At 47.2% G+C, this 17074-nt stretch overlaps 1 non-coding gene across 1 annotated transcript; it reads right to left on the reverse strand.

Moving 5' to 3' along the window:
• Positions 1 to 16607: 16607 nt before the first annotated feature.
• trnav-uac lies at positions 16608 to 16681 on the reverse strand. The gene has a single exon. It is a non-coding gene; the product is annotated as a tRNA-Val (tRNA).
• Positions 16682 to 17074: the final 393 nt, after the last annotated feature.

Raw genomic sequence — 17074 nt, forward strand, 5'->3', positions numbered from 1 at the left:
AGGTGTGTGCCTTTTCCAAATCATGTCCAATCAATTGAATTTACCACAGGTGGACTCCAATCATGTTGTAGAAACATCTCAAGGATGATCAATGGAAACAGGATGCACCTGAGCTCAATTTCGAGTCGCATAGCAAAGGGTCTGAATACTTATGTAAGTAAGGTATTTCTGTTTTTTATTTGTAATACATTTGCAAAAAATTCTAAAAACCTGTTTTCACTTTTTCATTATGGGGTATTGTGTGTAGATTGATGAGGAATTTTTTAATAAAGCTGTACGGTAACAAAATGTGGAAAAAGGGAAGGGGTCTGAATACTTTCCGAACACACTGGCTAACAATATGTGTCTGAATCCTGGTAAAATATAGATATGATGCCAGGACCTTGTCACGATCGTCATAATAAGCGGACCAAGGCGCAGCGTGATAAGCGTACATTCTTTTAATGAGTACACACACGAACAAAACAATAAACGATACGTGAAGTCCTAGGGTTAAACACAAACCTTACGGATCAAGATCCCACAATTAACTGTGCCAAAACAGGCTGCCTAAGTATGGTTCCCAATCAGAGACAACAAGCAACAGCTGCCTCTGATTGGGAACCAACCTGGCCAACATAGAAATACGTGAACTAGAACAAAACATAGAAAACTATTACATAGAACCTACACACCCTGGCTCAACATAAAAGAGTCCCCAGAGCCAGGGCGTGACAGTACCCCCCCCCAAAGGCGCGGACTGCGACCGCGCCAACCAAAACCAACAGGGGAGGGGCCGGGTGGGCATTCCGCCTCGGAGGCGGATCCGGCTCCGGGCGTGACCACCACTCTCTTTCTACCCCCCCATAGCGCCCCTGGTCTGGTCTGGCCCCGCTGGCCGGAGCTGGACTGGACACCGGTGGCGCGGATTGCTCTGGCTCCGGAGTGGAGCAGCTGACCGGTGCCGGACCAGGCACCGGTGGAACAGGCACGGGACGTGCCGGACTTACGACGTGCACCACTGGCTTGGTGCGGGGAGCAGGAACGGGCCGGACCGGGCTGACGACGCGCACCACTGGCTTGGTGCGGGGAGCAGGAACAGGCCGGACCGGGCTGGCGACGCGCACCACTGGCTTGGTGCGGGGAGCAGGAACGGGCCGGACCGGGCTGATGACGCGCACCACTGGTTTGGTGCGTGGAGCAGGAACAGGCCGGACCGGGCTGGCGACGCGCACCACAGGCTTGGTGCGGGGAACAGGAACAGGCCGGACCGGGCTGGCGACGCGCACCACAGGCTTGGTGCGGGGAACAGGAACAGGCCAGACCGGGCTGGCGACGTGCACCACTGGCTTGGTGCGGGGAGCAGGAACGGGCCGGACCGGGCTGACGACGCGCACCACTGGCTTGGTGCGAGGGGCAGGAACAGGCCGGGCCGGGCTGGCAACGCGCACCACTGGCTTGGTGCGAGGGGCAGGAACAGGCCGGGCCGGACTGGGAACACGCACCACTAACTTAGTGCGGGGAGCAGGAACGGGTTGGGCCGTACTGGGAACACGCACCACTAACTTAGTGCGGGGAGCAGGAACGGGTTGGGCCGGACTGGGAACACGCACCACTAACTTAGTGCGGGGAGCAGGAACGGGTCGGGCCGAACTGGGAAACGCACCACTAACTTAGTGCGGGGAGCAGGAACGGGTTGGGCAGTACTGGGAACACGCACCACTAACTTAGTGCGGGGAGCAGGAACGGGCCTGACCGTACTGGGAACACACACCACTGGCCTTGTGCGGGAATCAGGAACGGGCCAGACCGGACTGGTGACACACACCACTTGCTTGGTGCGAGGAGCGGGACAGTGTTTCCTCATAAACCTCCGCTCCCTCTGCTGCCTACTCAGTTCCTCTCGCCGTGCCTCCACACTCTCCTCCCTCCTGACCAATGGCCCCCGTAACCTGGTGGCCTCCTCTCCTAGTCCACAAACTCGCCCTGTAGCTGCCTCCAGCAGCCCTGTCGTCCATGCCGTGTGCCCCCCCAAAAAAAATTATTGGGGTTGACTCTCGCCTGTCCGACGACGGCCCGGTTGGCGCCGCTTCTCCTCTCCTGCCTGGGCATCCTCCCTCATCGCCCTCCGGTAGCGGACGGCCTCCTCCTCGGTGATCTTCCCCCAACCGAGGAGGACATCCACTAGCGTTACCTCCGGCGTTTGCTCCTGGACACGCTGCTTGGTCCTTATTTGGTGGGATCTTCTGTCACGATCGTCATAATAAGCGGACCAAGGCGCAGCGTGATAAGCGTACATTCTTTTAATGAGTACACACACGAACAAAACAATAAACGATACGTGAAGTCCTAGGGTTAAACACAAACCTTACGGATCAAGATCCCACAATTAACTGTGCCAAAACAGGCTGCCTAAGTATGGTTCCCAATCAGAGACAACAAGCAACAGCTGCCTCTGATTGGGAACCACCCTGGCCAACATAGAAATACGTGAACTAGAACAAAACATAGAAAACTATAACATAGAACCTACACACCCTGGCTCAACATAAAATAGTCCCCAGAGCCAGGGCGTGACAGACCTAAAGGGTTCAAATAAGCCCATGGGTTCACTATGGAGCCCTCTAGTCATATCAGTGTCTATATCACCAAGCAGATGTCCCTGGCTAATGTGTCTGTAGCACAGGAGGCTGCTGAAGGGAGGATAGCTCATAAAAATGGCTGGAATGGAGTGAATGGAATGGTATTAAACACATGGAAATGATGTGATTGATGTGTTCAATACCATTCCACATTTATTCCGTTCCAGCCATTACTATAAGCCCATCCTCCTCAATTAAGGTTCCACCAACCTCCTGTGGTCTGTGATGATATGGAAATTATACCAGGATCAAAAGGGTTAAAATAAGCCCAGATACAAATCCTGTCATGTTCTGATAAAATCTGTAACTCACTCTGTAATGCCCCATGTACTAACTGAGGCACCAAAGGCTTTAGTTATGTTACATTCAACCCTACACTGGCTACACTACACTGGATATACAGCACAGGAGGCTGCTGAAGGGAGGACGGCTCATAATAATGGCTGGAATGGAGTGGAAACATGGAAACCATGTGTTTGATGTGTTCAATATCATTCCATTAACATTTTTAAATTTCTTTTTGAATAACTAAAATATAGTCATTGCATAAATATTCAGCCCCTTTCTTTAGGCAAGCCTAAATTAGTTCAGGAGTACAATTTGGCTTAACAAATCACATATAAAGTTACATCGACTCACTGTGTGAAATAATAGGGGTTGACATGATTTTTAAACAACTAACCCTTCCTCTGTCCCCCATACATACAACATCTGTAAGGTCCCTCAGTCAAGTACTGAATTTCAATCACAGATTAAACTAGAAAGACCAGGGAGCTTTTCAAAAGCCTCATAAAAAAGAGCAGTGATTGGTAGATGGGTAACAATAACAAATCAGACATTGAATATCTCTTTAAGCGTCATCTAGTTAACAATTATGCTGTGCATTATGTATTAAACCACCCAGACACCTCAAAGATACAGTCATCCTTCTGAACTGAGCTGCAGGACAGGAATTAAGCTGCTCAGGGATGTTACCATGAGGCCATTGGTGATTTTAAAACAGCTACAGAGTTCAATGGCTGTGATGGGAGAGAACTGAGGATGGATCAACAATATTTTAGTGACTCCACAAATATACAAAAACATGCATCTTGTACAAGTCACTAAAGTAATACTGCAAAAAAAAAAAAGGCAAAGGAATTTCTTTTTGGCCTAAATGCAAAGCCCTATGTTTTTGGCAAATCCAACACAACACATCACTGAGTAACTGCCTCCTTATTTTCAGCATGGTGGTGGCTGCATGATGGTATGTGTATGCTTGACATCGACAAATACAGGGGAGTTTTTCAGGATAAAAAGAAATGGGATAGGGCTAAGCACAGGCAAAATCTTAGAGCAAACCCTGCTTCAGTCTGCTTTACACCAGACACTGGGAGAGGAATTCACCTTTCAGCAGGACAATAACCTACAACACAAGACCAAATCTACACTGGAGTTGCTTACCAAGAAGACAGTGAATGTTCCTGAGTGGCCAAGTTACAGTTTTGACTTATATCTGCTTGAAATACTATGGCAAGACTGTCTAGCCATGATCACCAACATCTTAATAGAGCTTAAAGAATAAATAAAAATAATAATAATAGCCAAATATTTCACAATCCAGGTGTGCAAAGCTCTTAGAGACTTACCCAAGAAAACTCTCAGCTGTAATTGTTGCCAAAGGTGTTTATAACATGTATGGACTCAGGGAGCAACAACTATATTTGATTTATGTTATTTTTATTCATAAAAAAACTATATATATATATATATATATATATATATATATATATATATATATATATATATTGTGTAGATTGTTGACAAACAAATGATAAATCCATTTTAATCCCATGTTGTAACAATAAAATGTGAAGAACTCCAAGGGGTCTGAATACTTTTTAAGGCACCGTATTGTCTGATAATGTTTATCCCTTCACTGCGACAGGATGGAATAACCCAACTTTATGTCTTGCACTCCGATCATATTGGAGTACAAGGAAAAGTGATCCTACTCCCTGGCCTATAAGCTAAATGTGTAATGTAAAGTGAATGAAAAGTTATGCATAACAGAATAAATATACGTTTCCATTCCTAAATTGTACATGTCATGTATACTCAAGAACAGACAACAATCCCATCTATGTATTCTTCTGACTGACCAGGTCCCACTCCCCCTGGCACTCAAATGTATTTGATAAAGCCCATCAGCAGTTTCACAAAGTGCTTTACTCACAGAAACCCAGCCTAAACCCCCAAAGAGCAAGTAATGCAGAGGCAGAAGCACCGTGGCTAGGAAAAACTCCCTAGAATGCAGGAACCTAGGAAGAAACCTAGGGAGGAACCTGGCACCGAGGGGTGGCCAGTCCTCTTCCGGCTTTACTGAAAACCATCTGTGTGTACTCTAGTAGCTAGTCCAACAGTAACCATTTCTCACTCCGTCCACATCGATCCTCCTCTAAATCACATGCAGGAGCTTAAACTGTGAGAGGACGCCGATAGATTGATGAAGGAAAGGTCACTCCAGTGACCACAGGACAGAGAGGGAGAGGTGTGTATGTGTGTGTGGAGAGGAAGGTTGGAGCCTGTAGGAACTCTTACACCCTCTGACCAGGAAGGGGAAGTCCGCATTTTATTACAAGTCAGCAGCCATTTTGAAGAAGGAGGGGGAGAGGGGGGCACGCAGGTGACAACATGCCCAAGATGTCCACATTTTAGAGAAGGTTGTCATGTCATGGGATCTTTTGTCTCTTTATTGAATATGTTTTTATGCATTTTTACTGAGCTGCCCTTCTTGACCAGGTCTCCCTTGGAAAATGGATGTTCTTCTTAACGGGACTTCCTGGTTAAATAAAGGTTGAATCAAATACAAAATTGTCATTTGGTTTTCTATCATGACATTAGAGATGCCTGGGTGGTATAAGGTATTTTTAACCCTCGGAGAAGGTGGGAGCGACTGGTTAAAAAAATTCTAATGAGATTTTGAAGTGTTGAGTCTTGCAGAGATTTGCATAGATACAGTAATTCTGAGAGAGGAGGCAGAAGGACCTTCTTTCAATGTCAAGGGTTTTGTGTGAGTAAAGCCTGGTGTAAATTACCATCATGTTCCTCTACATTCATTTACCAACAGTCATTATACAGAATGGTCGTAAAGAATAAATATGTGTATTAGGATGCAGGGACACTGTCGCAGTGTATGTCTGGAATATTATTTCTGATCTGAGTCATAGAAGCCCTTTAGAGAGTGTCCATTCAGACGTACGATCAGAGTACAATAGAAAACAAACTTGATTATACTTTGAAGAGGAGTCTTTACTGCAGTATACACTGATGGGAATAGTTGAGCAGGCTAGTGCATATCCTGAATAATAGAGTCTGTGCCCCTCAACTCAAACAATCAAGAGCCAGATGCTCCATGAAATTACCACAGTGACAAGGAATGGTAGGTGAGGTGGTCATACCGGGTCCACACAGACTGAGTTCTTCACAGAATAAAGTAAACATCATTAAGACATCATTAACAGGCTACAGACACACTGAAAACAAAAGGCTTCCAGGATTAGAGAGAGAAGAGAGAGAAAGGAGAGAGCGAAAGAAAGGAGAGAATATTTTTTCAAGAAATGCCATAAAGCTGGGAATTATTCTGGGTGAGGGAGAAACCACCAATAGTACTGTCAGATATGTATATAAGATGTAAATGAGAACTTGTTCTCAACTGGCTTACCTGGTTAAATAAAGGTTAAATTAAAAAAATAAAAATAAAAATATGATTGCCATAGCCAGAGGGACATTCCATGAACATTAATTCCCTTTAGTACCTACATTGTATATAACTTACAAGTAATACATATTGTAACCTGGATTCACCTGGTCAGTCTATGTCATGGAAAGAGTAGGTGTTCTTAATGTTTTGTATACTCAATGTATGTACTATTATTATTACTTGTTACGGATACAGGTATCCTGTATGTTTATTTGTTTTTCCTCTCCTTCTGCCCTAATCACAGGTGTCCCTTGTTTTCCTGATTGGTGGTTGTTGGCGTGTTCCACCTGTCCGACATCCGCAGGGGCGGTGTGTTCATTAGGGCGATACGGGCGACGCACTGCCAAACGGGAAAAGGAAGGGATTTTTTTTCTAATCAATTATATCACGGCAACAGTAGTTATCAGTGTTCTAATCTAGACGTCTGATCTGCCACTAAATGTCCAATCAGGCTAAAGTCGTGCTTCAAATGGCCCCGCCCCTTTTGGGGCGATTTCAGTCAGGTTGAAAATCGCCCAGAAGTGTCTCATAGCCTCTCATGTAAAATCTATTTTTTTCAAATATCAGAGCTTTCAATACAATCTCTATGGGTTTCTGAGGGCTTGCACTTACGCACTTTCGTCATACGTAACATAACCATGAACGTAACTAAGAAAAGAGCGGGTAGCAGCGTCAATCAATTCACGTACTACTATCAAGATGGCTAGCGTTCAGTGCAACTCGATTGTCTCTTTGAAAGAAGTTCACATCAAAGACCATTCAAAACGAGCTACTGGAGTGTATGCTAGCGGTCATGAGGGAACATATTGTGGAGGAGGTGAAGTCGGCGAACTTCGTAGCTATCCAAGCTGACGAGACCACGGACGTTTCTACACAGACACAGCTGGTGCTTGTGCTGAGGTACATAGATAGCAACCACAAAGTGCAGGAGCGCTTTTTTGAGTTCCTTCCCATCTCGGAATCAACCTCAGTCTCAATCGCCAGTGTGCTTTTGGAGAGACTGAACGGTCTTTTTGCAGACGACGAGAAAGTCAAACTGTGGTGCACTGGCACTGTACCAGGTTCTCATGAGCTACAACCTCCAGGAGACGTTCTCTGAGACTGTGACTCTGTTGAACATCCTCATAACTACTCCCATGACAACAGCTGAAGCTGAGAGATGTTTCTCAACTTTGACACGAGTTAAGACATTACTGCGAAATTCAATGGGCCAGGAACGTCTGAATGCACTGGCCATGCTTTCCATGGAGAGGGAACTAGTCCTCAGCATGCCTGATTTCAATGAGAAAGTCATTGACCGCTTTGCTGCATTGAAAGAGGGAAGAGAACAGTTTCAGTACAAGTAATGTAGCCTCTCTCTCTCTTTGTCCCTCCCTGTCTGTCTCTTTAACACACACACGCCCAAATCAGTTCACAGTTGATGTTGTTTAAAATAGTTATTTTTCATTTTAAAAAAAGTAAAAAAAATAAATAAATCTGTTCATGTTCATTTTTACAAATCTATACAATTGGCCAGAATATGGTTGTTCATATTTACAAATCTATACAATTGGCCAGAATATGGTTGTTCATTTTTACAAAGCCATACAGATAGCTGTGTTTACCTTTTCTATAAATTATTTTCAAATTCTGTTTTCAGGCAAAATGTCTATCACTGTTCATTTTCACAAATCTATACAAGAGGGCAGAATATGGAAGTCTATAAAAAATTCTTATTACCAATAACTTGCATCAATGTTTTCAGTAGCCTCTATCAAAAGCTCCTGCTTGCTTGTTGTGAATTATGCTCAGGTGCACATATTTCCAATTCAACCATGAGGCAAAAAATGTGGTAAAAGCTCTTGTTGATCCTGCAATCTGAACAAATACCAAGATGCTGTATTTTCAGCTGATATTGTCACGAGTTACAAAGCCAGAACCCAGAAGCAGACCAGGACAAGGTAAGTTGAAACGAAGGTGAGTGTTTATTTACAAATTCAAGAGTGATGCTGAATAATCCAGGGAACAGAGCGGGCGGCGTTGATTAGTTGTTGGGGGTGCAGTGGTTGATCCCGTCATGGCTCGGCAGCCGCCGACCACCAGGCAGAGGTTGGATGAAGGCTCCGGACGAGTGACTGCAGATGGAACAAAACGGAGGTAAGTAAACAACAAACCAACAAGGTGCAAAAACAACAAAACTACCGCTAGAGGCTCTAAGACTGATACTCTGGTAAACCTACTGTTCATGGCTAACGATCCGGCAGGGAATGGATGTTAGGCCAGAGCCTAAGAAGGGTGATGATCAGGACCAGGTGTGCAGATTGCTGATGGGATGCAGGTGCGGAAATCAAGAGAGCTCCCCGGAGCGTTCCAGAACCCTCGGGAAACTGGAGATCACGAACAGAAAAACTAGTCCACAGACAGGACCCGACTCAGACTGCCAGGATCGTTACAGTACCCCCCCTCCGACGAACGCCACCGGGCGGACTCCCCGGAGCGCCAGGATGGAGGCGGTAGAAGTCACGGATGAGGTCAGCATCTAGGATCTGTCGCCGCGGAATCCAACTCCTCTCTTCCGGACCATACCCCTCCCAGTCCACGAGATACTGGAAACCCCGGCCCCGCCGTCTGGAATCCATAATGCGTCGCACCGTGTAGGCAGGACCACCTCCGATCATCCGAGGAGGAGGAGGAGGAGGAGGCAACAGAGGACTGAGGAAAACAGGCTTGAGGCAGGAGACATGAAAGGTGGGATGGACTCTGAGCGTCCTCGGGAGTTTGAGTCGAACTGCCACCGGATTGATCACCTTCTCCACCACAAACGGACCAATGAACTTCGGTAACAACTTCCTAGACTCAGTCCGTAAAGGAAGATCCCGTGTGGCCAACCAGACCCTATCTCCGATGGTATAGGTGGGAGCGGGGATCCGGCGACGATTCGCCTGGAGCTGATACCGGTCCGAAACTCTAAGGAGTGCCTTTCTGGCCCGATGCCAGGTCCGGTGGCAACGACGAATATGGGCCTGAACAGAAGGCACTGAGAGCTCCTTCTCCTGAGAAGGGAACAAGGGAGGTTGGTAGCCATACAGGCACTGGAAGGGAGACATCCCAGTGGCAGATGTAGGGAGAGTATTGTGGGCATACTCAACCCAAGGCAACTGAGAGACCCAGGAGGTGGGGTTGGAAGAGGCCAGGCAGCGTAGCGTGGATTCCATCTTCTGGTTGGCTCTCTCCGCCTGACCATTAGATTGGGGGTGAAAACCAGATGTGAGACTGACTGTAGCTCCAATGGCCAAACAGAAGGACTTCCAGACAGCAGAGGTAAACTGAGGGCCACGGTCGGAAACGATATCACTGGGCAACCCGTGGACCCTGAAAACCTCCCTAACCAGGATCTCGGACGTCTCCGAGGCAGAGGGAAGCTTGGCAATTGGCACAAAGTGGGCGAACTTGCTGAATCTGTCCACGATAGTCAGAACGACCGTGTTCCCCTCAGAAGCGGGCAACCCAGTGACAAAGTCCAGGGCCAGATGCGACCATGGTCGCCGGGGAATAGGAAGGGGGTGAAGTAGTCCAGAGCTGGGCCGATTGGTACCCTTATTCTGCGCACACACTGGACAGGCAGCAACATAACCCCGAGTATCCTCGGCCATGGCAGGCCACCAAAAACGTCTGCGAAGAAACGCCATCGTCCGAGCCACGCCAGGGTGACAAGCCATCTTGCTGGCGTGGGACCATTTGAGGACCGCAGGGACGAACCGACTCAGGCACAAACAACCGACCGGGTGGACCGTTACCGGGACCGGGCTGCGTCCGAAGAGCCGCCATCACCTCCTCCTCAATCTTCCACCTAACAGCTCCCACGACGCAGTTCCGGGGGAGAATTGTCTCGGTCTTGGACCCACTCTCCTCCGTCTTGGAGAACATCCGAGACAAGGCGTCCGCCTTGCCATTCTTAGATCCAGGTCGGAACGTCAGGGAAAAATTGAATCGTCCGAAAAACAACGACCACCTGGCCTGACGGGAGTTGAGACGTCTAGCCGATTGCACGTAAGCAAGATTCTTGTGGTCAGTCCAGACAATAAACGGTTGCTCCGCCCCCTCCAACCAGTGGCGCCACTCCTCCAAGGCAAGTTTCACCGCGAGAAGCTCCCGGTTACCCACATCGTAATTCCTCTCCGCAGGCGAAAGGCGACGAGAGTAGTAGGCGCAGGGATGGAGTTTACTGTCCGTGGAGCATCGCTGCGACAGGATGGCGCCAACTCCCACATCAGACGCGTCCACTTCAACGACGAACTGACGGGCCGTGTCCGGTTGAGAGAGAATCGGTGCGTTGGTGAATCGCCTCTTCAAATCCAGAAACGCTCGATCCGCCTCCGGATTCCACTTGAAGCTCCTGATACTGGAAGTCAAGGCAGTTAACGGAGCGGCCACACGGCTGTAATCCCGGATGAATCTGCGGTAGAAATTCGCAAACCCCAAAAATCTCTGGAGCTGCAATCTCGTACCGGGCTGGGCCCATTCCAGAACCGCTCTAACCTTCTCCTGGTCCATCCTAATCTCTCCCCTGGAGATGATGTACCCGAGAAAGGATGTCGTGTGGGCGTGAAACTCGCACTTCTCGGCCTTCACGAACAGGCGATTCTCCAACAATCGCTGCAGAACCTGCCGGACATGCTGGACGTGGTCGGAAGGTTCCTTCGAGAAGATCAGAATGTCATCCAGGTAAACAAACACAAAGAGACCGATCATATCTCTCAGGACGTCGTTCACCATACTCTGGAATACCGCTGGAGCATTGGTCAGTCCAAACGGCATCACCTGATACTCGAAGTGACCCATCGGTGTATTGAAACCCGTCAACCACTCGTCTCCCTCTCTGATCCGGACCATGTGATACGCATTGCGTAGGTCTAGCTTGGTGAACACCGTAGCACCCTGTAAGGAGTCGAAGGCAGAACTCATCAAGGGCAGGGGATACTTGTTCTTGACCGTGATGTCATTCAACCCCCGATAATCAATACACGGTCGAAGAGAGCCATCCTTCTTAAACACAAAGAAGAATCCTGCCCCCAGGGGTGATGACGAGGGACGAACGAGACCCGCAGCTAGGGACTCCTTGATGTAGGTCTCCAAAGCCTCACGTTCAGGGCGGGAGATACTGTATAACCTTCCCTTGGGGTAGACAGCTCCAGGGAACAGGTTGATGGCACAATCATATGGTCGGTGGGGAGGGAGTGACAGAGCCTTCTGCTTACTGAACACTTCCCCCAAATCGTGATATGTCTCGGGAACCAGGGACAAATCTGGGGGGTTTAGCCTCAATCACCTGACTGGGAACCGAATGGGGACAGGCAGTCTTGAGACAGTTAGCATGACAATCAAGGCTCCAACTCGTTACCTTGCCCGTCACCCAATCGAACGTGGGATTGTGTTCCTTCAGCCAGGGGTATCCAAGGACCAGAGGAACATGGGAAGACGGCAGAATGAAGAATGAAATCATCTCCGAATGATTCCCCCGACAACAGCATCTTAACCGGTTCAGTCCTCATCGTGATACGTGCCAGACTACTGCCGTTCAGAGTGGTCGCTTCAATGGCTTCCGGCAATTGCTCCTTGGAAAGCCCCAGCTGTTCCACCAACTCGGCATCAAGAAAGCTTCCATCGGCACCTGAATCGATAAAAGCGTTAATCGCTAAGCTCTGATTCCTGTTCACAAGGGTAGCCGGGAAACGGGGTCTGACAGAGGTACTGAGAGGTTGAAACTGGCTCGCTAAAAGTCCTCCCAACTTTAGCGAGCCGGGCAGTTTGACGACCGCCGGGAACAAGTGGAGATGTAATGTCCCGAGCTACCACAGTAGAGGCAGCAGTTGGTCTTACGTCTATGTTGACGCTCCTCCTTGGTTAACCCGTGCCGCCCCACTTGCATGGGTTCAGAATCGGGAGAGAGGACCTCTCCACTAATCCTTTGTGGTGGAGAATGATCGACGGGTTCTGGTCCACCACCCGACCCGACTGGGAACTGAGAAGCTGATCGACTGGACGGACCCCATTGCTTCTCCCTCCTTCGCTCTCGGACTCGATTATCCACCCGAATAGACAAGGCTACCAAGCTGTCCAGGTCACTAGGCTCGGATAGGAGATCAGCTCATCCTTGAGCTGCTCCGACAGACCCTGGTAAAAGGCCGCTTGCAGAGACTCCTCATTCCACCCACTCTCCACAGCCAACGTCTTGAACTCGATCACGAAGTCGGCCACGCTGCGAGTTCCTTGGTGGAGCGAAAACAGGCGCCTAGCTGCGTCCCTCCCTCGGACGGAATGGTCGAAGAGCTTCCTCATCTCGGCCGTGAACCCCTGGTATGAAGCCATGCAGGGGTCTTGTCGTTCCCAAACGGCTGAAGCCCACTCCAGCGCTCGACCACGCAGCAACTCAATCACAAAGGCTATCCTAGCCTTGTCTGTGGCATAAGAGTAGGGCTGTAGATCGAACACTAACCCACACTGCATAAGGAAAGAACGGCATCTTCCCAGCTCCCCCTCATATTTATCCGGCCGGAACCTTGGGCTCACGGAAGGACACCGCTTCAGACGCGGCAGGCGAGATGGGTGAAACCGGTAGTGGATCCTCCACCGGAAACTTGCGCTGGTTCTGGACCTCCGTCAGACCGGTAGAAAGGTTCCGAACTGCCAACGCGATCTCCTGTAGCTCCGTGCTATGATGGCCCAACATCTTCTCCTGATGGGTAATGGCATGGCGAACAGAGTCCAGGTCCGCTGGGTTCATTACTGGCCGGATCGTTCTGTCACGAGTTACAAAGCCAGAACCCAGAAGCAGACCAGGACAAGGTAAGTTGAAACGAAGGTGAGTGTTTATTTACAAATTCAAGAGTGATGCTGAATAATCCAGGGAACAGAGCGGGCGGCGTTGATTAGTTGTTGGGGGTGCAGTGGTTGATCCCGTCATGGCTCGGCAGCCGCCGACCACCAGGCAGAGGTTGGATGAAGGCTCCGGACGAGTGACTGCAGATGGAACAAAACGGAGGTAAGTAAACAACAAACCAACAAGGTGCAAAAACAACAAAACTACCGCTAGAGGCTCTAAGACTGATACTCTGGTAAACCTACTGTTCATGGCTAACGATCCGGCAGGGAATGGATGTTAGGCCAGAGCCTAAGAAGGGTGATGATCAGGACCAGGTGTGCAGATTGCTGATGGGATGCAGGTGCGGAAATCAAGAGAGCTCCCCGGAGCGTTCCAGAACCCTCGGGAAACTGGAGATCACGAACAGAAAAACTAGTCCACAGACAGGACCCGACTCAGACTGCCGGGATCGTTACAGATATTTCATTTGTTTATGGAAATGCATATTGTTTATGCAGTGTTGAGGAATGTGAAAGAACACCCTTGATTATTTTTACTGTGATAACTTATTTTGCTTTTGTAAGCCAACACTTTTGAGATCAGTCAATAAATGCTTCTGGCATTGACTTATATGCTGCCCCTGTCTTCATGTTGTTGCTGGACATATCTTTTTTAAAATGTGTGTAGGTCACCTAAATCATCAGAAAAATTGCCCCCCCTGAGAATTTTTTCAGGAGCCGCCACTGGACATCCGTTTGGCTGCTGATTGCTGAGGTGGACCAATCAGTGGACATTCCTCTGCATTGCACCACCTGTTTCTGGTTTTTCACTCACATCACATTGTTTTAAAAGCCAGTCAGTTGTGTTTGCTGACAGAGACACTTTTCGTTTGTGAGTATGGATACTGTGGTGTCCTGTTTTTTGTGTACTCACTCATTTGCTGGTTACTCTGTATGGTAACTATGTTGTGTGTTCCTGGGAAAAGGGGGATTTAGCAAGTTGCCCTTGGGCATATATTACCCGTAGAAAGAACATTGTCTAAAAACACTAGTTAGACCTGAGCGGACCACCCACTGTATTTTTGTATGGTTAGCAGTAGCTTAGCGGTTCTTGAGGCAGGCAAGATCAGTTTCGGGGTTTTTGACATTATTGTTTCATTCCTTGGGTCCTGCTCAGCCCTTTTTCCCAAACCTTTACCGTGTGTTCATAATAAACATTATTTTGTGTTTGACGGTAGCTTATGGTTGTCGGTGTATTTTTGTTCTCACTGTTTCCGTGTCACCATTCTAATTTGCATGAGTTATGTTACGGGTCTCTTGTCCATCCACCCTAGACTTTTAAAGCCACGGGGTTCGTAACATTACTACGGAAATAACAGTATTTTATGATCGTCATTGCACTGCATTTACTGAAATGCTGTATCACTACACTGCTTTGGTAATATCTACAAATTGTATTTCATGCAAATAAAGCAATCTTAATTTGAGAGAGAACCAGTCTTGTATCCACTTGCTGCTGTATATCTATCTCCATCTCTCCACTGAACTAATTCATCAGTTCAACAACTTAACAAGCCGTCACTTGTTTTAGTGCAATGTGATATACTGTGTTGCCCTTTACAACAAATTACAGCCAAGCTAGAACCATGAAGACGCTATACATGTACATTTAATTACATCTATGCTAACCAATTAAAAAGCTATTGTAGAACCAGATCCAGTTATTGTTAGGGTGAACAGGCAATAAAGTCAGTAGTGAAAAACAGTCACATTAAGAACTACAAGTAGAGCCCTATAAAATCAGTTGTATTCTTTGCCTGATTCCGTTTTCTTTCTTCGTTTTTATTTTTTTATTTTTTTCAGGTTTACGTTTTTCTCCGTTTTTTCAAGTTTCCGCTCTCAAAATGCCACTTTTTTAAAATAGAAAAACAACAAAATGTTATGTTCTAAGTCGACAGCAATGCTTAAACCACATCAGGAGACCACTTTTGAGGTCTAGGAAAAATCTAAGAAATGTGAGGATTTTGGGTGTAGTTACCCTTTAATTAAACTGTGCACCAGCCAGAGACCATCATTTGGTTAGCAGTGTTTCTGTAGCGCACAGTAGTGGAATGGTATCAAATACATCAAACGCATGGTTTCCAGGTGTTTGATGCCATTCCATTTGCTCTGCTCCGGCCATTATTATGAGCCGTTCTCCCCTCAGCAGCCTCCTGTGGTGTCTCCTCATGTGATTGCAGAGTTTGCAAAACAAATGGCCACTGGATTGATGCAAATAATCATGATATCATTCTGCTAGGTAGGCATAGGCTACTTTGTAGTTAACATTTGTTGAGAAGGTTTTTGGGAAAGCCTTTCCATCTACCAACAGACTGTTATCATTAGCATTATCGCTATCGGCTACACAAATGTGTAGCAAACAACACGCACAGACAGGGGCATTCCTGTGCTGTTTCAGGAAAATATGAATCACTGATTCATTTTGTACATGTCTTATGATTAACGTGGGCAAATTAATGAATTTAGTTGATTGATTTTCGGCTAAGTTCAATTAAAAATATATATATTATTGAATTCCGTTTTAATGTCTTGATTCTGTGTTACCGTCTGTGGTTTCCGCAATGCAGATTTTTTAGGGCACTATACAAGCTCCACACAACATAGCCAACTGAAGTCTTAAAACACCGCTTTAAAACACAGATAATGCCACAACATCCGCTCTTAAGGTGAAAGCATGTTAATCTATTGTTTGTTCGCTTGCTGACGGCGGGTGTGTTTTTGGGACCCCCGCCTTTACCACGTGCCTACCTACTATCCATTCCGGCCGTATAATCTTTTAGCCCGCTCGGTAGAGATGAGCCAATCAGAGAACGTGGACACTTCTGTGAGAGGAGAGCAGAAGTACAGATCAACGAGACGTGAGCTATCTATGCTGGCTAAACATGTTACTTAGCCAGCTAACGTCACTAGCTATTTATTATTATAGCTCATTGAACAAGTTCAGTATCTTGTGCTGTCTTTCGAAAACTTTATTGGCGTTCCATACATTTTCCCACCGAGATGCATAATCCCTGTAGTTTCTATTCTGCCTCTGGAAGAGTGGAGTGACCCATTCTTTCAACGTGGAACTGCCCAGGAAAGAGTCGGGCAAAATACTTGAAATCAGGTATTTCATGTGATTCCACAGAAAAGGTAGGTGACCAAGAAGGAGAGTGATGGAGTGCTGCATCAGATGACCTGGCCTCCACAGTCACCCGACCTCAACCCAAATGAGATGGTTTGGGATGAGTTGGACCGCAGAGTGAAGGAAAAGCAGCCAACAAGTGTTCAGCATATTTTACTTATTTAGCAGACGCTCTTATCCAGAGCGACTTACAGTTAGTGAGTGCATACATTTTCATACTGGTCCCACGTGGGAATCGAACCCACAACCCTGGCGTTGTAAGCGCCATGCTCTACCAACTGAGCTACACGGGACTACTTATGTGGGAACTCCTTCAATACTGTTGGAAAAGCATTCCTCATGAAGCTGGTTGAGAGAATGCCAAGAGTGTGCAAAGCTGTCATCAAGGCAAAGGGTGGCTATTTGAAGAATCTCAAATATAAAATATATTTTGATTTGTTTAACACTTTTTTTGTTACTACATGATTCCATATGTGTTATTTCATAGTTTTGATGTCTTCACTATTATACTACAATGTAGAATTAGCATCTGCTTCACTGTACCACTTCCGTATTGAGCGCAGGGGCGATATGCAGCCCAAAAATCTGAGGGGGAACAAAGTACATGAGGATGTCTGGGGGGGTGGTCTGGAGCGGGGTTATGCCCCCATCCTTAACTTGGAGAATTTTGAATTTTTCCTGCAATCT

The sequence above is a fragment of the Coregonus clupeaformis genome, chromosome 16, assembly GCF_020615455.1.
Source record: "Coregonus clupeaformis isolate EN_2021a chromosome 16, ASM2061545v1, whole genome shotgun sequence".
NCBI classification, from domain to species: Eukaryota; Metazoa; Chordata; class Actinopteri; order Salmoniformes; family Salmonidae; genus Coregonus; species Coregonus clupeaformis.